The sequence below is a fragment of the Protopterus annectens genome, chromosome 2.part1, assembly GCF_019279795.1.
Source record: "Protopterus annectens isolate FY-2018-M chromosome 2.part1, PAN1.0, whole genome shotgun sequence".
Taxonomy (NCBI): Eukaryota; Metazoa; Chordata; order Ceratodontiformes; family Protopteridae; genus Protopterus; species Protopterus annectens.
Window position 1 is genome coordinate 1,355,436,900 of NC_056729.1, and position 27,649 is coordinate 1,355,464,548.

Below are 27,649 nucleotides of genomic sequence, written 5' to 3' on the forward strand. Positions count from 1 at the left end.
CATAATATGAAGCTTGTACTCTTCAGTACTACAGTTATTGTTATTATTATTATTATTGTTATTATTATTATTATTATCACTATTATTATCATCATTATGGTTATTACCATCACTATTATTTGGGAAATGGAATAATGACTGCCATTTACAGGCATCTGTTTCAACAACTGAACTGAAACGTAAGAAAAAGCTTAAAACACTTCTTCAATGTCAAAAATAATGCAGCTGGAAATTGTGGGAATCAAACCAAGAAGTCTCAATGAAGCAAAATAATGCACAGCTCATTTCTCTAGTTACTAACCTGTAGCAGCCAGTCAGCTAAGGACATGACTTCTCAGGCACTACAACTAAAAATAAAACATGAGAACTCCAGATTAAAATGCCAACATTTAATGAAGACGTTTCACACCTTTGCACGATGCTTGCTCATGGCAACATATGATCAGCTATTGCATTCAGAAAATTATAATTTTAAAGAAACAGTCTTTATATGGATTTTGGAATTTTGTTTCTGTTAATCACTATTACTCACTGTCAGTAGTCTGTTTTGATTTTGCCAGTAATGCTTAGGCAACAAGGGTAAAAAACAAACTATTAGCAACAAGTCCCAGACAGGGAAACTGTAAGAGAAAGCTATCAAACATTTGTTAATAAGTATAAAACTCTCCACAATGCATGTGGTATATCCCTGAAATGAAATCATTTGATTTTATGTATTTCACTGGGCAAACAGGGAAAGAGCAAGGCATTACAGCCAGACATTACTTCCAAACCAAACATGTACACTCTTCTTTCTGGGATAATTCAGACAGATAAAGATGAAGAAGAATATCATTGGGTACTTTATCTAGCCTATACGTCCAGCTACTATTAAAAGCCTATACTTCGGGGAACGTTTGGAGTAACACAAGCATAGAAGTAGCAGTATCTAACAGGGATGGCTAATACAACATTAATCTTTCTAATGGACATATGCCAATCTCTTACTGCAGATGGATTTCTTAACATTTTCTCATCAAGTGAAAGTTATTCACCCATGAGAGTTCTGATGCCATTAATAATGCTTTTGATAAATGCTGAAGTAAAATGCTTCAAAACAGAGATCAGTAACATGACTAGAGTGCGGTTCATCTAAACTTGCCATCGTATTATTAAAAGTAAGCTAAGTGAGTTAATCTTAGAAGTCTTTCAAAAGTCTGTTACCTTACTTCCCATGTAAGTGTTTTATTTTTTATTTACTCTTTGTTGACCGGATTAGTTCTACTAAGCATAATTAATTCAAACCTTCTCTGCCATGCTTTTGAAATAGATTCTTGCACGTGTTGAGAAATTTTTACTCCAGTTTCATAGCACTGTTTATATACACAGAACCCCTAAATAACCTCTTGCAATTTAAACCAAACACATCTATCTTTATATATAGCAAGGTTCCACACCCTGCTGGAAAAAGGAATTATTTACTTCATTTTCACAACAGGAATTAGCAATACAAGAACCTCTTTTGGAGAAAGTCTACAGGTGGCCGATTGTCTCTGTCATCCAATAAATACAAACTTTTTTACTGTGATGTCCCTTCTCTACAACTAAAAATACCAGGACAGGTAATCCTGATTGCTTTGCCTATGGATGCATGCTGGGAGGTAGGGGGATCCTAACTGTATGCTACATGCACAAACTCACAAGGAGTTAAAGATGTTTAGCAGACAGCAGGGATCACCTGCCTCTGTTGGAATACTCCAGAAAGTCAGACAGTTCTATATGTTTTGACACAAATTCCAATAAATTACAATATCAGTCTTGAAGAAAGTTTAAGATTGTAACTTCCATACTACTGGCTCCCATTACTGAGATATCAGAGATTGTGAAATACAAGGAACATGCTGTGAATAACAACAAAGACCAATTTGTGTAAGCAATGTTTGCTAAAATTGGAATTTGTACTGTTTTAATAGCTTTTATTGTTCGTAAGTTACTTACCATTTGTTTATCTTATGTCTTTTTAGTTAATTTTTCAGAAGATGCTCTGCTTTGCATGAATGTGCACTGCCTGCTGGAGGTGTGACATTCCAAGCTACACTAGTATTAATGAATTAAAGCATACTTTCCAGCTGTGCACCAGTCAGAGGGTAATGCAGCCTCCTGCCTGATATCAGAATCCTTTAACAAAACTAAGTATTCTTGAACTAAGTCACCATGTGGCTGGGTACCAATATCGCAGATTACTTATAGGTTCATAAGTAGGTACTAGGATATTGGCCCTAGGGCATAATTAAGCCTAGCCATAAATTTTGTGCTATAGCACTCCCTCCCAGGTGGTTTAGTTACCTGCACCCCTGTCAAGCAGGGCCATAGAAGTGATTCCCGGGGTGAATTTCTAGTTTCCCATCCACTCATCAAGATTTTTCTTGAAGAGTGCCAACGAGGAGCTCTGCCTTACATATATGGGGACCCTGTTCTATTGCAAGGGGGGTCTCTGGGACACAAATTTGTCCCTCCAACACGTCCTGTTTATTGATGATGTTAGATTTATGTCCCTTGAGCGTGTAGCTCTGGTGGATTGAGTTTTCCTTAGGTGGAGCATTTCTAGCAATTTGGGGTTTGACATAGCCTTGTATGTCAGGCAGAGATCACCTCTGAGTAGCCGGTACGCGACCGAGTACAGTCTGAGTTTCAGGCTTCTGCTGAATCTAGCCTGTTAGTGGTAAAATTGAGCACTAAACCACCCATCTTACATTAAGAAGGGCTCCTCTGCACCCTTTTGGCAGAAGAGTATACATCCAGCCTCGTCTGAGCTGGGGACTGCTGGAGGAAAGGTCATTGTGTGCTTTCCTAGTGGTAGATTAGCTTAAAAGTGTTTATTTTCAGGTGCATTTAAGCCTCATGTTTGCACGTTATTATGCACTGTGCAGCAGGGGTTTGTGGTGCTTTGTATAGATGCAAACAACTTGAAACACAATTGTTCCCCAGTCATCTGTCAGTGGAACTATCCCAAGCTCGGCTCTAAACTATGGACAACTTAGCTGTGCATTGAACAGTGTTGCCACCCTCATCATCCCTAGCCTTCAATAGAATAAGCCTCTTTTGTTAGTCCTAATGAAAAACTGGGATAATTAGCCCACTCCCTTCCATAACAGTAAAAAAAAAAAATTGTGAAATGGATCGGCAGTTTCCCATCATCTTTCCAAACAGCCTGATTGATATGGGCATCCTGAGGCAATGTAGTAATTGCCTCATGTATACTGACAACCATTTAATCCTAAGGCAAACAAATACCCTATGTTAGAGATGTAATTACACTATGAAATTGGAATCAATTTTTTCACTTAACAACAAACCGGACATCAAACAGGTTGTCAGCACACACACACTTCACATCTCACACAAAACAAGGACACAACACATAAACTCACATATGTGTAGGTACTCACTAGAAGCCCACTAAATGATCAGTGACCTGCCAAATGTAAACCACTGGCACACACTGCAATGCAAATAGAAACCACTGCACATAGTAACACACACACCAGTGTGTCAGCATATAGGCCGCTAAGGTCATAGACAACTCCATACTGAGAAACACAGGTGCCCCCTCACCAGGCTGTAGAAGAGAACATCATGGTCAGCTGCCTGTCAGATGTCAGGATCCATCAAATCACACAACCACACATGGTCTCAAGTCACTCAATAACAAGTACCGTTATGACTCTGTCATAATCAGTGTTGGGGTAAATGGTTTGAGATCTACCTCTCTGGACTATATGAAGAGAGACATGACTGAGCTCTCAGATTATGTGTCCCAGACAGGTATGACCCTACCCCTAATCAGCATTCTACCCTCACCCAGGATGTTGCCAACAATATAAACAAAAAATAATCAACTTTAGCAATTGGCTTAGCTTCTGAGGTCAGTCCAGGGGGATCCAGTATCTGTCAGGCTGAGAAGACATGGTCGACAGGCCACACTGCTTTGCCAAAGATGGTCTACACCTGTCTTCCCTAGGCTTTCAGATACTGGCAAAGGTGCTTGCCTTCCCCATAGTGCCTTTTGTAGACAATGTCAAAACAACAAAATTTCCAACATAACAAAATCTTCTCGAGACAAACTCAAAGTTCTGCTGCTTAATGCTAGATGTTTGAACAGAAAGCTGCACTCCCTAAAAGCACTCCTCACCTTGGAAGATGCTGATGTCTGTGCAGTCACTGAGACATGGTTCAAAGCCATGGAGAGCACCCCGTCCATGCAAGGCTACAATGCCTTCCACACATTCAGGCCTCTAAATAGCATGAAAGAACCAAAGACAGAGGTGTATCTATCTTCATTAAAGCCAAGTACACCTCAAAACTGGTCAAATAGTATGTATCTCTTGAACTACTCCATGTCCAATTAACTACAGGTAAAATACCCTACCACATCATTGCTAGCCATAGGTCTCCCACCATGAACCAAGAATAGCACAATGCTTACCTGGACTTACTGGAGGCACTCATCATACAGCCAAATACCAAGATCACGGGAGATTTCAACTATCCTGCCATTGACTGTATGACATACAGAAGCACAAACTTGCTTGCCCAGAGGTTCCTGGAGTTTGCCAATACAAATTCTCTGGAACAGGTTGTCTGCACCAGCTCAAGGGACTCAAATGTCTTAGATATAGTACTCACCAATATGGAGGATTACTGCACTCCTCCTGTGTGATGCGCTCCCTGGTAAGGTCAGACCACAAATTAGTCTTGTTCGACTTAATACCGCCAAAGGAACAAAAAAAACTAAAATGTTTTTCCTAAGCAAACTACAGCCTACTAAGTGATGGTATAAAATTCTTCAAACCACCAGCAATCACAGACAACAATGACTCCTATGTAGAGGTGTACACAAATGCCCTAAATAAACACTTAAGCAACTGTATAGACTCAGCTGTACCTGACAAGATCAAAACCAGGTCCTCCCAAAAAAAACAAGCCATCCTGGTGGATCTCAAGTATAAACAGATTACACAACAAAAGAAAGAAACTGATGTCTAATATTAGAGGAAACTGACTCAGCAGAGGAAGAATTCCCTCCACAGCTTGAACAAACAAATCAGAAATCTTGTCATGTCCTCTAAAGCTAATTTCAAAGCTAAAATAGCATCCCAAGCTAAGAATAATCATAATGCATTCTTTAACAATGTCCAGAATCTAAAAGGGAATGCCCAACTATGTGCCGAACTGGTAGTGGATGGTACCACTCATACTATACTGGAGGAAACTGCCAACCTACTAGCCAACAGATTTGGCACAAACTTCTCCCCCTGTTTTCACCAGCCATACCCCAAAGCATACCTGACACATGTCCTCTGCCTATTGTCTCTAGAGATCAGGTCATATATGCACTCTCCAAGGACAAAAATATGGCCACTGTGGGACCAAGTTACATCCCAGGTTGCTTACTAAGCAATCTAAAACAGAACCTAGCAGAACCACTTGGTGCCCTCTTTAACCAGAGCCTATTAACTGGCTTTGTTTCAGCAGAGTGGAGAACAGCAATAGTAATCCCCCTTGCATAAAGTCGGGCCATCAACCGACCCAGAAAACTATAGACCCATAAGTCTAACCAGCCTCATCTGCAAGACCATGGAAAGAATCATCATGGACCTTATCAACAAGGACATAGGAGACCTTCACACTCTAGACCCAACCCAGTTTGGCTTCATTACGGGTAGGTAGATCATACTTGCTAAACCTAATAGACTTCTTCAAGAAAGTCACCACAGCCCTGGATGAAGGAAAGACAGTGCATACAGCCTATCTTGACCTGGCCAAGACTTCTGATACAATCCCTCACTCGGGTATTATTGAGAAACTCTCCCAGCTGAGGCTGAACCTTTATGTCACTAGATGGATGGCCGATTGGCTCACCAACAAAACATATACTTCAAAAGTTGGTGACTCCACCTCTACCAGCAGACCAGTCACCAGTGGAATACCACACGGATCTGTGCTGAGACCTTTACTGTTTGGAACCTATTTCTCAGAAGTCCAGGCTATAGTAGATGGCCTTTGGCTTACCAAGTTCTCTGATGATTGCAATCTAGGGCTAACACAGGCAAATAATTGCTGCGAAAGCCATGAACTAAAGCTAAATGCAAACAAGTGCATTACTATTTCCTTTGGCAAAGCAGAATTCCCTGTTAATTATAATATTGACAGCACCCCCCCCCCCCCAAGTTCTAACCTAGTGGTGTGAAATTTGGGAACATGGGTTGATAGCAATCTGAACTTCTACTACTAAGTTTCCACAGTGGAAAGGAAAGCCTTCTATGCTGCACATCTCATAAGTAAAGGCAGCTGTAGCAGCTGGAGAGACCCCAGAGATTTTGCACCAAGAAAATACAGGGCATAAAAACTATGCCTAATGTGGATAGACTGAAAGCCCTGTCACTGTACTCTGTATCTTACACACTGCTGAGAGGCGATTTGTACCTGCCCTACAGGGCATTCTCCAACCTTGCCCTAATGCAAATGCATGCATTTGTTTGTCAAATGGCACAAGAGTCATTCACTCTAGGGATTTTAATTTAGCCTGTGACATAAACAGAACATGCTGGAGAGACAGATATATCTCCCAGAGATTGTCACTCCTCTGAAATAAACTTCCAGTTCATGTGAAACAATGCTCCTCTCTGACCCTATTCAAATACAACCTGGAAAAATGGATGGGTGACCATAAATTCACCCTGGGAGTGGCATCCATGTCCCTCATGGACAGGGGTAGCTAGTGCTGATCATAGACTTGCTCTGTGAGTTCATAGGTTCATAGGTTCATAGGTTCATACTAGGCTATCTGCCCTAGGGCATTTATAAACCTAGCCAGAGTGTGTTGTGTTTGCCACTTTTTTTAAATTATTTTTGCCATGCCTTTTTTTTTTAGTATATCGTACCTGCCTCTGTCTAACAGTGACACAAGTAGTGATCTCGGGGTCCCATTTATCTCCCATCCACTCATCAAGATCTCTTGAAGAGAGATCAAAATGGACTGCCCCCTGGGGACTGGTTTTTTTCCAGAGTGAAGTGAGCCTCTGGTTATGAATCTGTCCCTCCAGCATGTCCCTATTATTTTCAGTGCTGAGTTCAAAGTCTCTCAGAGGCTCGATGGGATGGGATTTTTTTTGAGGTGCAGCACATGTCCATTAACCGGGTTGGACATGCTTCAGGCACAGATGCACAGATCGCCTCTGAGCAGGCGGTATGCCACTGAGTAGAGCTGGAGTTTCTTTACCTTGGCATATGGCATCTGTTTGAGCCCTTTGATCCTCTTTGGTGAGGTACTTTGGGGTCTCTTCCAGTGCTGCAGGGTGTCTGGTAAAGGTACATCCCAAATGATACACTTTTTTTTATTTGGCTTGAGGCCATGGCTGGCTCACCAGTTGTCTGTTTCTATGAGGCCCTTTTTGGAGGATGCTTGTGTCAGCTGGAGAGTTGATTATGGGTTGGCCTACCGAGAAATATATATACTCTAACAGAGAAGGTCCAGGGACTGAGAGCCTTGTGGGGACGCCACTTTGTAACTGGTTGAAGTCTGACATGGCTCCAGCAATAACCATGTGTGTGTTTCTGTCCTTGAGCCAGTTTTGCACCCATCTAGTGACATAGGGTTTATATTTAAGCTGGTGAGCTTATCTATAATGCCTTGGCCTTGGTGACCAAAGAAAAATCGACCAGGTTTAGGCAGGATCTGCCCTTAACAAAGCCAAACTGGTAGGATCCAGATCCATAGGATCCAATCCCCAATATTATTATTGAGGTCCATGATCCTTCCTTTCCATAGCATTTGCAGAGCAAGCTAGTCAGGCTTATGGGGGGCTTCCAGATCCGCTTGAGACACAACCTTTGTGGAGAGGGAGAGGGACCACTGTGTTGCTATGACATTACACATATCCTGTAGTAAGGCTAAGATTGAACAGTAGTTTTTTGTTTGGGTTTAGCTTCTCTCTTGGTTCATGTGTAGGGCAGCAGCCTGGGACACCTGGTCCCATTGATGCTGTGTTTTTTGCTTTGAAGGGGCTCAGCACTGGGATAGATTGCCCTTTGCCTTTGGGAGGGGGGGGGAGAAGTTTGCACTGAACCTGTCAGCTAGGATGTTGGCAATGTCTGTGGGCTCTGTGTATTTTTGTCATTTTGATACTGAGATGCCTTCCTTTGGGATTTTGCTCTATCATCAGTAGCTTTCTCCCTTCCATTGTATAGTTTGTTTATGGTGGGTCCACTGGGTTTTCTGGGCAGGGGGGGTCGGGAATGAATATCCCAGTGAGATAGTTTATGGTCTCTGTCTTACCAGTGAGGGATACACTTGGTCTGGAGCATAGTGTCCCCCATGTTGGTGATGATCAGGTCCAGTATGTTTTCCTACAGTTAATCTCTGGAACTTTTCTTGCTGTGCCACCAACCTGAGGGTGTGGGTATTGTGAATATTATGACTCCTCCTTGATGGTTCAGTCCAGTTCCAAGTTTTGGGGCCAATGGTTGGGGTATGAGGTATAACCTGTGCCTGCTGGGTGCTCTCTCTTCCTTGAACCAGGTTTCTGTTACTGCACAGATATCGATCTCCATGCTAAGGAGAGAAGGAGAGTCGTGTGCATCTTGAGTTAGTTTAGACTGGCATTGTAGCATTACTCTTCTTTTTCTTATCCTTGTGATACCTATGGAGGTGGGTTTGTGAATGACACACACTTAAGCCAATTGTTGAAATTGATCATCTTGTCTTCATATTGTGGCATCATTCTTGGTGAGGGTACCTACATGATCAGAGAGCCCTCTCTGTCTCTCTTTTTGTAGTCCAGGAGAGAGGTCTCTCAGGTCATTCACACCAGCATGGACACTTTGTCTCTCTTGCTTGCTTATGCATTTTTTTATTTTGATTTACGAGTGTTTTATTGTGTGTGTTTGTGTGTGTTTTTGGTTTGTTTGTGTGGTGTATGTGAGACTGGAATTGTAGTGAGTGTGGTTTCCTTCTCCTCCTGACTGGTTACGCCAGTACTGAGTTGAGAGAGCTTAGCCTCCAGTGACACCCATCTACCCAAGGAAAACTGGGGTAACTTGGGATTAAAATGGATAGGCTTGTAAGGGCTCTAAGGCCATTAACCTAGTAACCTCCTATGAACCTATGATGAGGGGAAAATGGTGCATTCCTTTTATCATCTACCTAGACTTGGCTAAGATACTCAATAGAATACCCCACTCAGGTATTGTTGAAAAACTCACCAAACTTGGCATAAATCCCAATATAATTTGTTGGATTGCCAGCTGGCTCACAAATAGGACCAAATAAGTCAGGATTGGTGAGACCACCTCCACCAAGACTGGTCACCACCAAAGTACCTTCAGGGCTCAATGCTGGGCCCCTGCTTGTTAAGCATCTACTTCACAGAGGTCAAGGCTTATGTCTAGAGCTTGGGCCTCTGGCTAACCAAGTTTGCAGATGACTGTAAATTGGAACTAACATTGATTCCCCTATGAAACTAACATCCTGCAAGTGGGTCTGACACAAACGCATAACTGGTGCCAAAGTCACAGATTAAAACTCAATGCTAAGAAGTGCATTACAGTGCCTTTTGAGAAAAGTCCATCCAAGCTTATTACTCTATTGATAAAAAACTGAGACTGTGTCGAGTGGAAAGAAAAGCGTGTTGTCTGAAAATTTAAATACAGCAACAGCAGAAGCAGTCTAGCAGTACTCGGGTATTCATCAAAACAGAAGCCATGGACAAGGATGGCAGGCAATGGTAGCAGCAGCAACAGCGGCAGCAGCAACAACAACAAAAGAAGAAAAAAGTGAACAGGGAGGCTATTCCTGCTTGTGATGAACAACGTAATTTGGACGCTTATTCCACTATTAGGTATGTGGAACAGAATCGACTTAGTATTATAAACTTGTTGAATTTGAATATTGGCAATGACATTGTTAATTTGTTGGGTAGAGGGATGAAATTTGTCCCAATGTGTTTTGCCAGCCTGGCGGACTTACTTTTAGAAGTAGGCCGCTTTTGTAAAAAATTACATTTAAAAGTGTTTTTTCACAGTATGACTTTGCAAGATAATCAAAGGATGTTTTAAGATGAAAGCACACAGGATGATAGTATTTCATTGTTGGATTTGTCATTGCATGAATATAAATGTGTGGATATTGGGGGCTTTCATGGTAATGGCCAGGATATTTGTAATGATTTTGTTGATGAAAATGTTGGGGAGGAACATTCTGTAACTGGGTATGGAAAGTTGCAAGTGCCTCTTGTACCCTATGTTAGTTCTTTTGTTCCCCCAGTGTCCACAGCCATTAATTCTTTTCAAGCTGTTTTAAATACACAGCTTAAAAAGGAGTATCATGTGTTTATTAAAAGACGTAAAAAGTTCAATTTGAATAAAAATGAATGGCTAGCGTTACAAAAGTTACGTGAAGAGAATAAAAGTTTAGTTTTCACCCAAGTGGACAAGGTAGGAAACTGGGTCATCTTATCCAGGGACAAATACAACAAAATGTCCAATGATTTCTTGAATGATGAAAAGGTATACAAAAAATTGGATCAGGATCCTATGTCAGGATACATTTTTATGCTATTGGAATTATTTAAAAGGGGGGAAAGACTGGGCTTTTTTCCCCCATCTGATGTTAAGAGGTTACATATAAAAAATCCCAAGGAAGCTACATTTTTTTATTGTTCCCAAGGTCCATAAGAATTTAGAAAATCCCCCTGGGAGACCCATAGTATCAGGTGTAGGGACCTACTTACAAAATGCGGGAATATTTTTGGATGTGTAATTAAAAAGTTATCTGCCAAGAATAGACTCCCATATAAGAAATGGTAAGGAGTTTTGTGATCTAGTAGGTGGCATGACATGGGATAGTAATTTTTATTGGGCCAGTGTGGACTTTAGATCTTTGTATACCAGTATTACTCATTCATTGGGATTAGAAGCAGTGGCTAAAATAATAGGGGAGAGCCCCAGAACTAGTTTTGTGTTACAGTTATTGGAGTTTTCTTTAACATATAACTGTTTTAAATTTGAAAAACAAACTTTTTTGCAAAGAGGTGGTACAGCTATATGCCATTATTTTCAATGGCCATTTTAAGAACTCATTTATTTATAACCATTAGGTTTTATTCCCAGAGGGTTGTAGCTTATAAGCAATTCATAGATGACTTGATTAATGAGTTCAAAAAGTTTATGGATGAATTGCAGACAAATACATATGAGTTAGAGCTCATAAAACACATAGAGGAATCATGCAATTTTTGGATGTAGAATTTTTTGTAGGAAGAGACAGGGTGGTGCAATTCAGGCCCTTTACTAAAGAAACAGCAGCCAATAATGTTTTTCTGGCAAGTAGTATGCATCCTCCACATTTATTGGACTTGTTACTTTATGGAAAATATAAAAGAATTTTTAAGAATACATCTGATAAAGCAAGCATAGACATTGAGTTTAATAAAGTAAGAAGGAGACTATCATCTAGAGGGTATGACAAAACAGTTTTACAAAGGGCCGAAGGTATGGTTAGGAATCCTCATGAGTATTTGGATAGACATAGCAGGGCATCTAGTGACAACAATATAGTCAGACAAAGGAGATACACTCAAAAGGACAGAGAAAAATATTTTTTGTGAGTAGATTCTCTCCCTTTTCTGAAATTTTGAAACAGCTGGTGGAGAGATTCTGGCCAATTGCTTCACAAGGGGAAAATCATCATGATTTATTTCTTGAGAGGGTCACTTTTTCAGTCAGCAGATTCTTGAATTTAAAAGAACTGCTGAACAGAAGTAAATCATGGAATGAAAGTTTTCCAACAGGTAGTTTCCCTTGTGGAAAATGTAGTGTCTATAGCAGGATGAGGAACTTAAATGGTAAAAAGATCAGTAATAAAGTATATAAAACAGGGAGCAGATTAACTGTTGTTCATGGAGGTGGCATACGTCATTGGTTGTGGATGCACACCTACCAGGTGGTATGTTGGACAAACAAAAAGAATGGCTAAAAAGCGCACTATGCAACATCTGGGATATATCAGGCATAGCAGGGTGGATAATCCAGTGGCACACCGTTTTCATACTGCGCATGGAGGATCTGAAGCTAGCTTGTTTTTCAGCATCTTGGCTATGCCCAAACATCATCAGGGTGATGATTTGGGGCAAAAACTGCTGTCATTATAAATTAAGTTCATTGTAAATTTTGATACACTGCATCCTACTTGTTTAAACTTGGAGTTAAACTTATATGTTTAAATATACTTGTTTAGTTTGTGGAATTAGCACATTTAACATATTTAAGACTACTGTCAAAAATTTAGGCTTTAGGGAAAAGCATGTTATATTTGAGATATTTGGGGTTGTACTTGCACTTTTTATTTTTTATTTATTTATTTGCAGTTTGTTTACCAGGATAGTCCATTGGGCCAAGATGGACCCATTTTCAATGGAGTCCTGGGGAGAAAAGCTCCAAACAAGGTTAGAATAGGTTTTACATCCTTTTTACATTATTTTACAAGAATTATACAATTGGAGCATACAATTTGTGGTAGACAGACTGTTACAGTTAGAGCAAACAATTTTTGGAAGAACAAACTGGTGGTACACATTACAGAAGATGCAGGCTACAAAAGGTAAACATTTCAATGTAGATAAGTAAGAAACAATTGTATCATTTGTAAGTTTGACAGAGCAGACAATGTAATTTTTTTTTTTTGAGCAGAGATAAGAAATGTCCTAGTGGAGGAGAAGGAGAGATAGTCAGTATAGATCATGAAGGATGTGAGCATGAGCATTCCCACTGGGAAAATGAGAGTGAAGAGATTTTTTGAATGTATGGTGGTTGAAGGTGGTACGAATGGCAGGAGGTAGGGAGTTCCAGAGTCGTGCTAGGCTAAAGGATAGGAGATTTTTACCAGGGGGACGATTTGGTTTATGCAATTCGATTAGATTTTGGTTGTTAGATCTAAGTACTCTGCTGGGAAGGTGAAATTTAAATGCTGAGGATAGAGATGGACAGAGGTCAGGTTTGAAAATGAGCTTGTGAGCAAGAGTAAGTTGAGAATAGATGAGTTGGTTGGGAAGTTCAAGCCATTTTAATTTATGCAGTGAAGAGCAGTGGTGGGTAAAAGACTTGTGACTGGTAGCAAATTTAGCAATTTTGTTGTAACAGGTGGAATGTTGTGTTTTAAGGGAAGATTGGATGTTAGTTAGGAGTGGGGCTCCATAGAGAAGAGAGGGGATGAGGAATGAGGTAGAGAGAGTGATTTTAGTGGAGGGTGTAAGGTAGTGATTGTGTCGGTATAGCATGTCTAGTTTTTGATGTTTTTTTTTATATTGTGTTGAATGTGGGAGTTGAATTTGAGATGGTTGTCGATTTGAACACCCAGTAACTTAGCATTGGACACCATTTCCAGGGATGTGTTACTGTGGCTGGTAATTGGTAGAGAGTTAATATTGATAAAGGTGTGTTTAGAGGGGGTAAATACCATTAGCTTGGTTTTAGAGGCATTGAGAGCAAGGTGGTTATCTTTCATCCATAGTTCAGTGATAGAGAAGGCATCTTGTGTAAGCTTTTGTAGCACTGGGAAGGATGTGGCAGAACAAATGATAGTTGAATCATCAGCATATTGGATAATGCTGGAGAATGGGATGGAGTTGTGGAAATCGTTTATGAATATATTAAATAACAGAGGACCCAGTATGGAGCCCTGGGGAACTCCAGTTGGGGTATTTAGAAGAGAGGATGTGGCTGTTTTCCACTTTACTGCTTGATATCTATTAGATAAGTAGCTAGAGAACCAGGACAGTGAGGAAGGAGATACGTTGATTTGTGAGAGTTTGGTTAGAAGAAGTTTGTGACAGATAGTGTCAAAGGCCTTTGAAAGATCAAGTAAGAGGGTAGAGACAATATGACCAGAGTCCTGAGCTGTATTTACCATTTCTAGGAAGGAGAGGAGGGCTGACATAGTGCTATGACTGGGTCGAAAGCCGTGCTGAGTTGGAGTTAGTAGATTACTGTCTAAGAGGTAAGGTAGGAGCTGCAGATGGATGCACTTTTCTAGGAGTTTAGAGATAAAGGATAAGATAGCTATGGGGCAGAAGTTTGTAATATTGTTGTTATTGCCACCTTTATGTAGAGGTATGATGAAAGCCTTTTTCCAAATTTGGGGTACCATGCTTTCTTTGATAGAGCGGTTGATTAGTATACTGATGGGGTAGGCAACGGCTTCAGCAGCTATGCTAAGGAAGTATGAAGGAGCATTGTCAGGGGCATTGGAGCATGGTTTAAGTTTCTGTAGAAGTTTTTTTATCGTAGATGTTGGAATTGGTTTTAGTGACAGAGGTGTAGGAAGAGGGGGTGATGGAAATGGAGAGGAAGTGGTAGTAGAGATGGAAGTGAAGGGAAGGGTGTTAGTTGAAGGGAGAGTAGGAGAAGTGGAGGATGGAGTGATATTGGAGAATAAAGATGTTAGTTTGGAGATGGAATCTATGAAAAAGGAGTTGAATTGTGTAGCTAAGTCGTTGTCAGGAGTATTGGGGTCAGGGCTGGGGTTGAGTATTTTGCCAGGATTGATAAGGGTAGATTCCTTTCCAGAACTTCTGAGGGTTTGTTTTATTACTGTTTTGGAGTTTGGAGAAATAGTTTTGTCGATCAGCAGTAATGAGCTTTTTTACTTTGTTTCTGAGTGTTTTGAATTCGGTATGGGAGAGGGGAGATTTATTTTTATGGTAAAGAGCCCAGACTTTGTCTCTGTGTCTCATAGCTATTAGGGTATTTTTGGTTAGCCAGGGGGTGGTTTTTAGTTTTATTCTTTTAGAGCTTAGTGGAGCATGGTTATCTAGGAGATTTAAGAAGGTTGAGTTGAAGTGAGCTACAGCATCATCTAGGGCTAGATTTTTTAGAACATTCCAGTTAATTGCTTTTAGAGAGTCAGTGAAAGCTGTAGGATTAAAGTTTTTATGGTTGCGGTTGGTTATGTAGTTGTGTGTTCTGAGTAAAGGTGTTGGGAGTCGATGTGCAAAGGTGGGCAGATGATTACTAAGGGAGTCTGGAAGTGCGCCACTGTCAGAGAAGTAATGAGGATGAGAGACTAAAATCCAGTCTAGAATGCTACCAGTAGATAGAGTTTTTGAGGGGTGGGTTGTGGAGTTAATTAGCTGTGAGAAGTTGTAAAGGTTAATATTAAGTGGACTTGTGGCAGGATGAATGGAGGACCAGTTGATGTTTGTATCACCTAAGATTATTATTTCATTGGTAATATTAGTGGAAAGCCAGAAAAGGATATTTTCGAGTGTAGTAATATTGTCTCCGGGGGGGATGTAGATGGAGGCTATTAATATGTGTTTGTGTTTATTAATTTGAAATTTTGTCAGGAGTAATTCTGCTTTATTGAAGTTGGGAATAGGTTTGTTATAAGGGGTGACTGTCAGGGAGGATGAATATAAGAGAGCTACACCCCTTGTACTTTAAATAATAAATGGTACTTTAATAATTGGTTCCAATAATGAAGTGTTAATGGGACCAATTTTAAGTATTAAGATTGGTATAAATTGACTGTGTAAATGGTGCTTATTATCCCTTGAAGGCAACAGTCAAGGAACCAGGAGGCACCATTAAAGGAATTTTTGCAGTCATTTCAGAGGCTCCTTCTTTTGTTATTTTTATTCTGACACAAACAGAACAAAACTTCTGTGAAGTACAGGCCAATACTAAGGGACTCTGGCTAACAAAGTTTGCAGATGACTGCAAACTGGGAGTCATTATTGAATCCCCAAATAATGTGGATATTCTACAAAAGGGCCTTACAGAAACAGATGCCTGGTGCCAGAGCCATGGGCTCAAGCTTAATGCCAAGAAATGTATAGTTATCCCCTTTGGAAAAAAAAACATGTACCCATGAATTACCACATAGGTGGCAGTACACTAAACACCAAAAGTGTGATGAGAGACTTAGGGACACAGGTGGACAGTGGTCTCACTTTCGATAACCACATCACCACGACAGTTAGGAAATCCTTCTATGTGGCATACCTCATCACTAAGGGCTTTTCATCCAGAAAAAAGGAGGTCATTGCCCCACTGTACTCATCGCTCATTAGACCCATTATAGAGTATAATGCCCCGTTTGGTATGTACCTCACAAGACATCTGCAACAGCTGGAAAGGCCACAGAAATACCTCACTAAAAGAATCACAGGCCTAAAGCAGATGCCATATGCTGACCGTCTAAAAAATTCCAGCTATACTCTGGGGCATATCATCCACTCAGAGGCGATCTCTGCTTAACATACAAGGCCATGTCAAACCCTGAGCTGTTGGACATGCTCCACTTAAAGAAATCCCAATCCATCAGAGCCACACACTCCAGGGATCTAAACCTTGTCATCACAATGAACAAAACATGCTGGAGGGACAGGTTCCTGACCCAGAGACTCCCCATACTCTGGAATAGACTGCCCATATATGTCAAGCAGAGCGCCTCATTGGCCCTCTTCAAAACGAACCTTGATGATTGGATGGGAGATAGTAAATTCACCCCAGGGATCATGGTCACCCTGCTAGACAGGGGTCCAGAGAAATAAATATTGTGGGAAGAAATATCCAGGGAATTGTTACAGCTAGGCTTGTATAGGCCCTAGGGCCGATAGCCTAGTACCAACCTATGAACCTATGAACTTATGAACACATGACTGGTGCCAAAGTCACAGATTAAAACTCAATGCTAAGAAGTGCATTATAGTGCTTTTTGAGAAAAGTCCATCCAAGCTTATTACTCCATTGATAAGAAACTCCTAGGAGTTGACCCAGTAATCAGGGATCTGGGATCATATGTAGACAGTAATTTGGCCTTTGAGCAGCATTTAGCCAAGGTAGTAAGAAAATCATTCTGTGCCACCCAACTTTTAAGTAAGGGTATGGCATCCAGGTCCAAGGATGTTATAGTACCACTTTACTCAGCCATTATCAGATCCATCATTGAGTACAATACCCCCTTCGTCATGTACCTAAATGCCCATAGAAGTTCCTAACTAAGAGAATCCAAGATATTAACACATTGTTATATACAGATTGCCTTAAAGCCTATCTTTATATTCAGTCTTCTAGAGGTTACTTATATGCCTGGCATATAAGGCATCATCAGATCCAACCCTGATGGACCTTTTGCATATCTGCAAAACAAATAACACCAGAAACACAGGTGCCAAGAATTTAAACTTTGCTTGCAGCATAAGTAGAGAGCTGGTGAGACTGATGTGTATCGCAAAGGGTCCCTATGCTCTGAAATAGGCTCCCCATCCATGTGAAGCAGAGTCCATCCCTAACCCTATTGAAACGTAACTTTGACCATTGGATAGGAAATTGAAAATTCACCCAAGTCAGGCTGCCATGTCCCTGATAGACAGTGGCTGATAATAAATACTCCCTAACTAACATATGCCCTCCACTAAACCTTTAGCAAACTTGTAAAATACCTTCCAAATAGATGACTATGTTACATGGAGATGCAATTGAACTGGGTTGCATGGCTAGGCTTATAAAGGCCCTGGTGGTCATTAGACTAGTATATACCTATGATCCTGTGAACCTATATTGCTGTTTCACCACTAAAGCATAGCAAAGTATAGCATGGAAGGCAGAAAATAAGGTGTGTGGCAGACACACATCTTATTAACTATCTGTTCCTGCTGTGCTGTGCCCTGAAATGCAATACTATGGCTGCATAATGAGTTAAGAATACATACAGGATTTTATCCGATTGTGTAGTACTGCCTATGAATCTCATAGGGGTTTCATATCCCATTCTACAACATGTCAAACCTTTTTCATGACACAAAACATTTATGAAGAGTGTCCTTTGATTTTGCAAGAGATGACCTTTTAAAAGAGAAAATGATGTCAGCTATCAAAGTCCATGGAAAACTTGAAATATTGCATATTTATTTCACATTTGTTTAGCAGGAAAGTCTGATTTGGAACGAGCCACTTTTCAGCAGAGGCCCAGAGAGAAAAATTCCAGATGCATGAATGGAGGGAGGACATACAGACTCCACACAGAAGGCACCCCAGTCGAGAATCAAACCTGAGAACCTCTTGCTGTGAGGTGACAATGCAAACCACTGCACCACTGCACTGTCCATATTACAATACTTTTTTTTTTTTTAAATAGGCCAACTGTCAGCTCAAAAGCAATGCCTGTGCATGATTTTATTTTGTGCCAGACTTGCATTTCAGCAAGAAAGGTCACATCCTGCTGCATCTCTTTATCATGTATTCTGATATTATGCCTATAAATGTACCTTATTTCTTTTTTCATAATTAATTTTAGAACATATTATTGCAGTTCTGTGAATAGCACATGCATTTCATACCTCTCAACCTTTTTGTGCAAGAATGCTGGACAAAGCCTAAAATAATGTGGGGATAAAGGCACAAAAATAGGGGCAGATTTTATATTTGCTCTTACAAATTTCCAAAGTTAATAGAATTACAAGATTTACATTAGCATACATTTTCTGTAGTCTATGAAGTCTGAAACTCAAATGTATGTCATTATTTAGTGGCTTCAATCCTCAGCGATTTGCCATAAATCCACATATTTTATGAAGAACACACCAAAAGTATGAGGCACAAATCTGTGCATTCTGCAAACATCTGAATAGTTGAGAGGTATGATACAATTATAGCATATACATATAAACTGAAGCAAGCAATAATGCTGGGCAGGGTGCATGCTAGACTTGGAGAAAGCATATGATAAGGTCCTAACAAAGCTGATTTGGGCAGTACTGCAGTGGTTTGAAGTCCCAGAAACATTGGTAGTATTAGTGCAGACTGTGTACAAGGACCCAATAACTTAAGTATGAGCAGTGTTCAGCCCCTCAGAGGGGTTTCCAGTGGGAGTCGGTGTGCACCAGCGTTCAGCTTTGAGCCCATTGCTGTTCATACTGGTGATGGACTACATTAGCAAACAGGTCGGATGGGACAAATTAACAAAGTTGCAGTATGCAGATGGTGTGGCATTACAGGCAGACTCTGAGCAAGGACTTCAGCAAAGGATAGGGGAATGGAATGCAAAGCTGAAAGCACATGGGATGAAACTAAGCACAGAGAAGCCAGTTGTAATGGCAGCAAATTGCAGAAATAAGAAGAAGATGAGAACTGGGACAGAAGGGAAGATACTGGAACAGGTAAATGGCTTCAAATATCTGGGAGGGGCAGTTGAAGAGAAGGGAAGTCTGAATGAAGAGGTCAAAGCTAGAATCAGAGGGGATGCAGCCAACTGGCATAGAGTGTCAGGTGTAGTGTATGAGAGAGGAATGCCAAAGAAGCTGAAAAGTAAGGTGTACAAGACAGTGTTGCGACCAGTACTACTGTATGGTACAGAAACCTGGGCAGTAAAGGCAAAGCAGTAGAGGAAGCTAGAGGTGATGGAAATTAAGTGTCTGAGAAGGGTGGTAGGATGCACACTGTGAGACAGACAAAGAAATGAGGACATAACAGGAGAAGCCAAAGTAGTTCCGATTGCAGACAAGATCAAAGAGAACAGATTATAGTGGTTTGGAATCATTTGCAGAAAAGCAGAAGACAATCTGGTGAAGAAGATTTGAGACACAAATGAAGAAGATAAGAAGAAATGAAGATGTCCAGAAAAGAAGTGGATGGATTGTGTGAAAGAAGATCTGCAACAATCAGGCATGAGTGTCAAAGAAGGCAGTGATGTGGCATTGAATTGAAAAAAATGTGAAAAAGGGGGCTGATGATGATGGTGCATGCTACTAGGGAAATAATGCCTGCTTAGGGGTGTTCTGAAACCCAAAGCAACATAAGGGCATTATTTCCATTATAACTCATACAATCAGAGAATGAACTATCTGTTTAATTGTTATGTATTTGTTCTATTTGTTTTCTACATTTTTATTAGTGTGTGCTTATTTTTTATATTTATGATGTAAACTACTTTCCCGACATACAGCTTTATACTTGCTGAGCATGTGCAATTGCTGTCAGAGCAAATATTTTATATCCAAACTGTAAGGTATGTAAGTATTTAATGTCTACACAAACACAGACATACACACTTACACACACACACACACACACACACACACACACACACACACACACACACACACACACACACACACACACATTCAGCAGAGACACACATATACACAGAAATACACATATACACACAGACACACACACACACACACACACACACACACACACACACACACACACACACACACACACACACACGCGTGTGCCCAGCAGATACTTCAAGTGAATGCACCTCAGATGTTTCACTGTTATGAAATGGAAGGGGAAAATAATCTTAGAATGCAAGTCATTGCAACTGTTCCTCACATGACACTTTAGTGCCCTTGATTTTAACACATAGTGCTGCTCTGTCCACATGAACTGATGCCTTTGCTGGGAAATCACAAGTCAGTCAGTAATGTCAGAAGTCAGGGTTTATGTTACTACTTATTATGAAGAAAATGCATGCTGACAGACTTCCTGCATTTGCCTGTCTCAGTCTCTCTCTCTGTCTCTGTCTCACCTACACTCATAGAGCACACACACGCATTCACCCACATGCACACATTCATAAAGACACACACAACTCTTTTATTCATCTCTTTATTTTTTTTAATTTTACACTCACTAAACAGCAAAGCTCTGTTTAGCAAGTGTAATAAATGGCAGCTGTTGGTTTCCTTTTTTTAGTGTTACTGTAGCTTAAGCTGTGGCTATAAAAGTTGTGGACTTCTTTTTCAGCAGGCATTATCTGTACATTAACATCTTAAGGGAGAATATTTGTTCTCCAATTTAGGTGGCAGTGTACAGGTCAGTCATTCTCTAAATATATATATATATTCATATATAGATAGATATAGATATATATCTATATAGATAGCTTTATATCTACCTATGTATCACATTTCATTCTATTCCTACCTCTAAAATAAAAAAAAAAACTCTCTGAATTTGTCTAGTATTCTATCCTCAGCTATCCTTCTTGCTAAATACCTTAAAGTTGCTGCAGATTCTTTTGCCTATCCTGTCTCCATATCGATAACCAGATCCATACAAAAATCATACTTCCCCTCACTCTTGAAAGCAAGCTTGTATTCTACCTCTTCATAAAGGCGGTTCATTTACTGAGCTCTTTCTGATGTTCAGCCCATAGCCATCTTGTCTCCACTCTTTAAGGTCTTTGAGAAATGCATTCACAGCCAAATTCTTCATCAGGTTCTTTCCAGCTGCCTCCTGTCTTCACCTCAAACGCATTTATTTTCTTCTCACAGTACTGACACTGCACTGATCTCATCTCATCTTTTAACACAAGTCTTCAGTCTAGGGATAACAGTAGCCTTGTATCTAGTATTTACCTTCATCTATCAAAAGCTGTTTTGACATTGTTGGTCATCAGAAGTGATTACTTCAGCTTTCAAAACTTGATCTCTCCACTCATCTCCTAACCTGGATTAGGTCTTATCTCTCTAATACAACACTGAGTGCTAAGTGGGCACAAACTACATCAAACGTCCTGTCTATCCCAGCTGGAGATCCCCATGGATCCATCTTAGGCCCCCTGTTATTTCACATACTCATTAATGACCTCCCCTTTCTTTCTGGCAACTGTTATGATATTCAGTATGTTGATGACTCCACTATAGTCAGTTCTGCCAAAACACTTATCCAACTTCACTTTAATACCCAAGCATCTATCTCCTCAGTTGCATCTTGACTCACAAATTTAAATCGGGTTCTAACCCCCACCCCAAAAAAAAATAAATACAAACTGTTTATCTCCAATACATGTCAAATTCCCAACACTTAATTTTCTTCTACAGTCCTGATTGTACTCTTATTGAAACATTACCTTAGACAAAACGTCTATGTCTGACCACTGATGTCCATTTCAAATTTGATCTTCATATACAACAAATCCTCAAAACAAAAAAACACATCTAAGCTTGGACAATGATAGAGAGTTAAGTCTTTCCTTACCATCTCCACAAGAAAACAAATAGCATCCACTCTTCTCCTGACCGCTCTCCTGTATGGTTCCATTAACTTGACCAAAGTAATCTTTTCCGTACTCTCAAAACTTGAACAGACATATCATAGAATTGTGAAATATTCCACTAACCTACCAACACAAATTTACCATTGTATTGCACTTAGATAGCTTAACAGGTCAAATTCCTTAACATACTTAAATTCAGTCATATAAAACAAACACAGAGAACAAAACAATGCACAAACCAGATTCATGTTCTTTAGTCACTACTCTTAAGCCTGGGAGGCTCAGATCCTCTGACAAATAACTTGCTTCAGTTGCCCAATCCTATAATTCCTATAGTTACAGCCTGTTCTTATATATTGTATGTAATGTTTGGAATTATCTCCCTTTGTTTGTTCATGAAACTAAGAAAACTCCCCAGTTTACAATCTTGCTCAAATCATATCTGCTTGACAATGGGATCTGCCACTACTGTCCTCTTCCTGGACAGGCCAATGCCCATTTTTTCTCTCCTCTCTCATCCTTTTAAATTTCACTTTACTCCTTATATCTTTTTCTTAACCTTTCCTCTGTTCATGCTCTTCTTAGTTACTTTTTTTTACATCTATCTTCTTCACTACCTAGTTTTTCAGATAATTACCTCCTCTACTCTGTCTCTCTTAGTCTTGTTCTTAATCCTAACCGCCTTTCTATTTCTAGTCTTACATTTCACTTTCCACACCAACCTCCTTCAGATTTTTTTCCTCTTAATATGCCTCCTCATGTGCTCATCACTGCTCATTACTAAGCTTTTACTTTTATTGTATAATGTACTTTCTAATGCAATGTATGTCCTATAGCATTTTTATTGATGTACTTTGTAACCACTTTTTGGAGCTTTTCTCCTCGGGCTTCAGCTGAAAATGTTTTTTTTTTTGCCTAGTTGGACTTTCCTGATCAACAAATTAATATAAACACAAATATGCGAATACAGGGATACACTAGAAAATCTCGAAATACTGAAATGTCGAATTTCAGTATTTCGAGACTGAATACTTGAAAGTGTAGTTACGTGAAATGTCGAATCCGCTATTGTGGTGTCGCGTTTGTGGGGTGCGGTTTGTGGATTTATCTAGGATTTCAGTTAAGTGGTGTTTGTGTAAGGGTATTGGGTAGGGATTTTAGTTTGTGTGAGTGTATGTAGTGATGTTTTTGTGTGCATGTGTGTTTAGTGCAACCTTGGAGTTAGTATATATAAGTAGGGGCTGTGGGGGCTGCAACCCCCCAATGGGGGGTGCAGGGTAGGTGTGTTTTTGTGTTATGTTGTGTTTTTGTGTGTTGTTTTGTTTGCTTTGGTGTAATTAGGTAGGTGTATTTGTCTGTGTTTATGTGCCAGACCTCCCAACCATCCCGAATTACTCGGATTTTACCGAGTTTTGGGTCAAAATGAAGGGGTGTCATGATTCCCGAGTGGCACCCCTTCATTTCCGATTTTTTTGCTTTTTTTTTTATGTTTTGAATTTTTGCGCTATCGGAGCTGACGTCACCTCCGTCAGCGCTACCAGCCAGTTGGAATTGAGCTCAAGGAGCTCGCGTCATTATTTCCGGCTAGCTGTGAGTGGGCGGGAAATGGGAATTAAACAGCAGCAGCAGCACTAATGCTGACAAGAATGGGCTGGCTAAGACTTTACTTTACTTTTTTAAACTGCTATGCTGAGAATGGGCTGGCGACTGGCATTACTTTATTTTTGCACATTTCTGCCGAGTCGGTGCCGACGTAAACGGACTTTGGGCTCAGGCTGAGTGGATTACCAATCACAGTGTTAGCTCTGAGAATACAATTTGGAAAATTGGTCAAGTACAAGGGAAGGTGGTGGTGAACTTAGCCATTGTTTCTATGACAATAACACTGATTCCTGCCCAGTAAGTGATTCTTTATTATTCCTGAATATTTTGCCATCAATTGCACTTGTAGTTGGGTAAATTATTCTAGTTAGCTGTAGTTGGGTAAATTATACTAGTTAGCTACAATCACCTTCAGGAAGTTCTTTTTTTACTAAATGATTTTTTTAAACATGGCCTATATAAGGTGTACATCCATCTGATTTATTACATAGAAAATAAGCAGAGATTTTTATATTACATTTGATAGAAAGTGAGGCACAAAACCAGAGACTGATGTTAGGTTGGTCTTACAGTGGCTGGAAGCCATTTGGCTTTTTTTAGTGGTGTGCAGTGGTGTTCATAGCCTAAAGCAAGAGTAACAAATCAAAGTATTTTATTTATTGAGGTTTGTGGGAGGTTAGTGTTGCTGGATGAATTTAGAACAAGAAGATACAAGAGCATAGTTGAAGATGGTGTTGCAGGCGTTCAGCAGAGTGAGAACTTTCTGAACTACGTATTTAGTGTGAGTAGTGAAGGTTAGTGACTAGCTCAGGAGTAAGCCAAAATACTTGTCAGATATCATATTATTGTCATGAATGCTAACAACTGGATTGCCTTTGTGTTTTGGTGCAGACTCAAAAAACATTACTGCTGATTTGATTGGGTTTAGTTGCAATTTGTTTAGAATGAAATAGTCACAGATGAAAGAGAATTCCCCCTAACTGATGGCTTTGATTTCTTGAAGGACGAGAGCAGAGTAGTAATGGAGAATGTCATCTGCATACAGTAATAACATGTTGAAGGGAATGGCTGAAGATACATCAATATTAAAAAGAAAGAAGAGTGTGAGCCAGTTACAGGGCTTTGTGGGACCCCCTAAAGAAAATGTACCTATGATGATTCACTCATGGTTAGGTTGCTGAAGGTATATTTAGTGAGATAATTTAATATCCATTTAATTAATGTACTTTATGAATGCCTTGTTAAATATTAACTCCTTCAAAACCCCTTTAGGATCAATAAATAATCTGGCACTGTGCCACTCTTATAGCATAGATGAATAAGCCCTGACTACAGCCTAGCCAACCTGGGTTCAATTAGCAGCTCTGGAGACTGACAAAGTGGTAGAGAAGTAATGGGCCTGCCCTGCCCATTCAAGGTTGAAGACAGCTTTTTGATACTCTCCCTGAAAAGAGGTGTGGTCCAAAGAGGGTAGTTGCTCTCAGAAGTAATCAACAAGCATGAGGGATGGGGGAAGGAAGTGATAGGTCATAAAAAGTATAAAATAATCCTTCTGGATGAAAGCAAAAACAAGTTGATCCCCCAGGATACCATCAGGATCCACAACTACCCCCACCAAAAATGGAGTAATTTGAGGGGAGGTTGGAAAGTAGTTGGCAGACCTGGTGTGGACATTGGGAACTGGGGGACAGGTTGGTAAAAATGAGGTCCAAGGGGACCAAAATAATAAACAAATAAATAAATAAATAAGCTGGCATATCCATAATATCCATCCTTCATATTAGTGTAAACAGTGTTGGTAGCAGTGTACTATGTACTGAGTGTGATGTGGCCTGGCTGGGTGCCATTCTGGGTCTATGAGCAGTGCATAATTATTAATATGCTTCATTATATGATTGAAGAGGATTTTTTTCAAATATTTTTATAATACAGCAAAGGCTGAAAATGTATTTCTAGTCATGTAGCCATCCCACATATATTTACAAGTTACCTAAGATAATATACCATGCACAGTTCTGTTTCACAAACACTTAGATATAGAATAATATCCCCTGCAAGTTTATATCTTTCTTAGACTTACATTATACATAGGATAATATCTCCTTCTGGAAGGTATTGTGCAGGCAGTTATATTACATATAGGTTAACATCTCATTCACAATATTTAACATACAGTCCTATTAAACATGCAGAATAATATCTAATGCATGTTTATATCCTATGTGCAGTAACGTCTGGTGCCATATTTTGGTTGTCTGTTCTTCAGTTTATGTTCGAAAGTTGGTATCCCGCAACTCCATTGGAGTGGGTGGGGTTATGTAATTATGTATGCAAATTAGATGTTAATCAGCGTACAGATTTGTACCTATTTTTCATGGGCCTTGTCCAGATTTTTGATATTTCCAGGTTGAGAAGTATGTTATGTGCTGGTTTGTGTGTGCGTGTGTGCGTGTGTGTGTGTGTGTGTGTGTGTGTGTGTGTGTGTGTGTGTGTGTGTGTGTGTGTGTGTGTGTGTGTGTATGGTCGCGACTGTGCTTTTCACGGTTTTGGGTTTTCGGGTATGTGGGTTTTCGACTACTCAGTCTCAAAATACTAAAATTCGACATTTCAGTATTTCGAGATTGTATAGTGAATCCATATACAGATATAATCAAGCTAACAATGGACATACCATAGCAAAATAACACAATATATAAATGTTTTAAATATAGAACCATCTGTTATTACACATTATACAATGACCCCCCCCATTAATATTCCGAAACGTGCACACTTATTGGCCAGCGTGTCCATTGTAAATCCCACAATATACCAACGGAAAAAGGTCCAGTTGCCCGAACTTTTTTCCATTGGTATAAAGTGTCCAAAACTTTTTTTTTTTTAATAAAAAAAAAAAAAAAAAAAAACGGAGCAACAGAGACTTTCTTTTCTCCATTGCTTCCTTTTCAAAGCATTGATGTACTGGGTATGCATGGGAACGCAAGTCCCATATGCATGTGCAGTACATCAACACAAGGAAGCAGTATACCACCACCTGCGGAAGAACAGTAATGCGCCGTTATACAAAGACATTGTTTAAGAAAAGTAAGTACTTTTTTTTTTCTTAAATAATGTCATTGTATAATAGCAATAACTGACTCCGTAGTTGTGGTATATTGAAGATTTACCCACGGTTGGTTTTATTTAATCACTCGGGCTTCACTCTCATGATTAAACCATGCCAACCGTGGGTAAATCTTCAATATACCACACCACATCATCAGTTATTACTTAGAAAGCTATACAGTATAACAGTATCCAGCAGAAAAAGAACACTAGTAGAGTGCATCACTTGTGTTTGGTTCGTTGTTTTTATTCCTCAAAAATCCTCTCAGGTTTCTGTGAGTTTTTTTTTTTCAAGGACTAGAGTCAGGCAGCTAGAACTACAAAAAAATGTACATTTGATATCAGAAATGATATGTGTCATCTCATACACAGCAGAAAAATGCTAAATACATATTGCCTAACATATATGTTTTATAAATGTTACTTAGCCTTTGTCCATCAGCTAATAAACCCTGGGTACTTTCTAGTTTTAGAGGTGTGTTGCTAGTTCAGCTATGTTATTTGTTCACGTTTATGTATGATGTAATGTAACAATAATCTGACCAAAGCTGGAAGGATGAAATTCACTCAACATTCATCAACTCAACCACAATGTCAGTGGTTATATAAATTTGAAAATAATACCGCATCAGCCAGCCTCACCATTATTAATTAGTTCCATAATTTTACATGTCATATCAGACTTGTATATAGCAAAAACAAAGTAGCAAGTTATAGCAGTGCTATAAATGCTCATTCAGTACTCTGTCTGTAGTTAATGTATTAGATGATGAAAAACTGCTATCCTCAGAATCATTGCTATACTTAGGACCAATGGCAGAGCAGAAAATTGAGGTTGAGATTTACACACCTTGACCTTAGTTTGCTCAATATGTTATAGACATGGGTGCTAGCTCT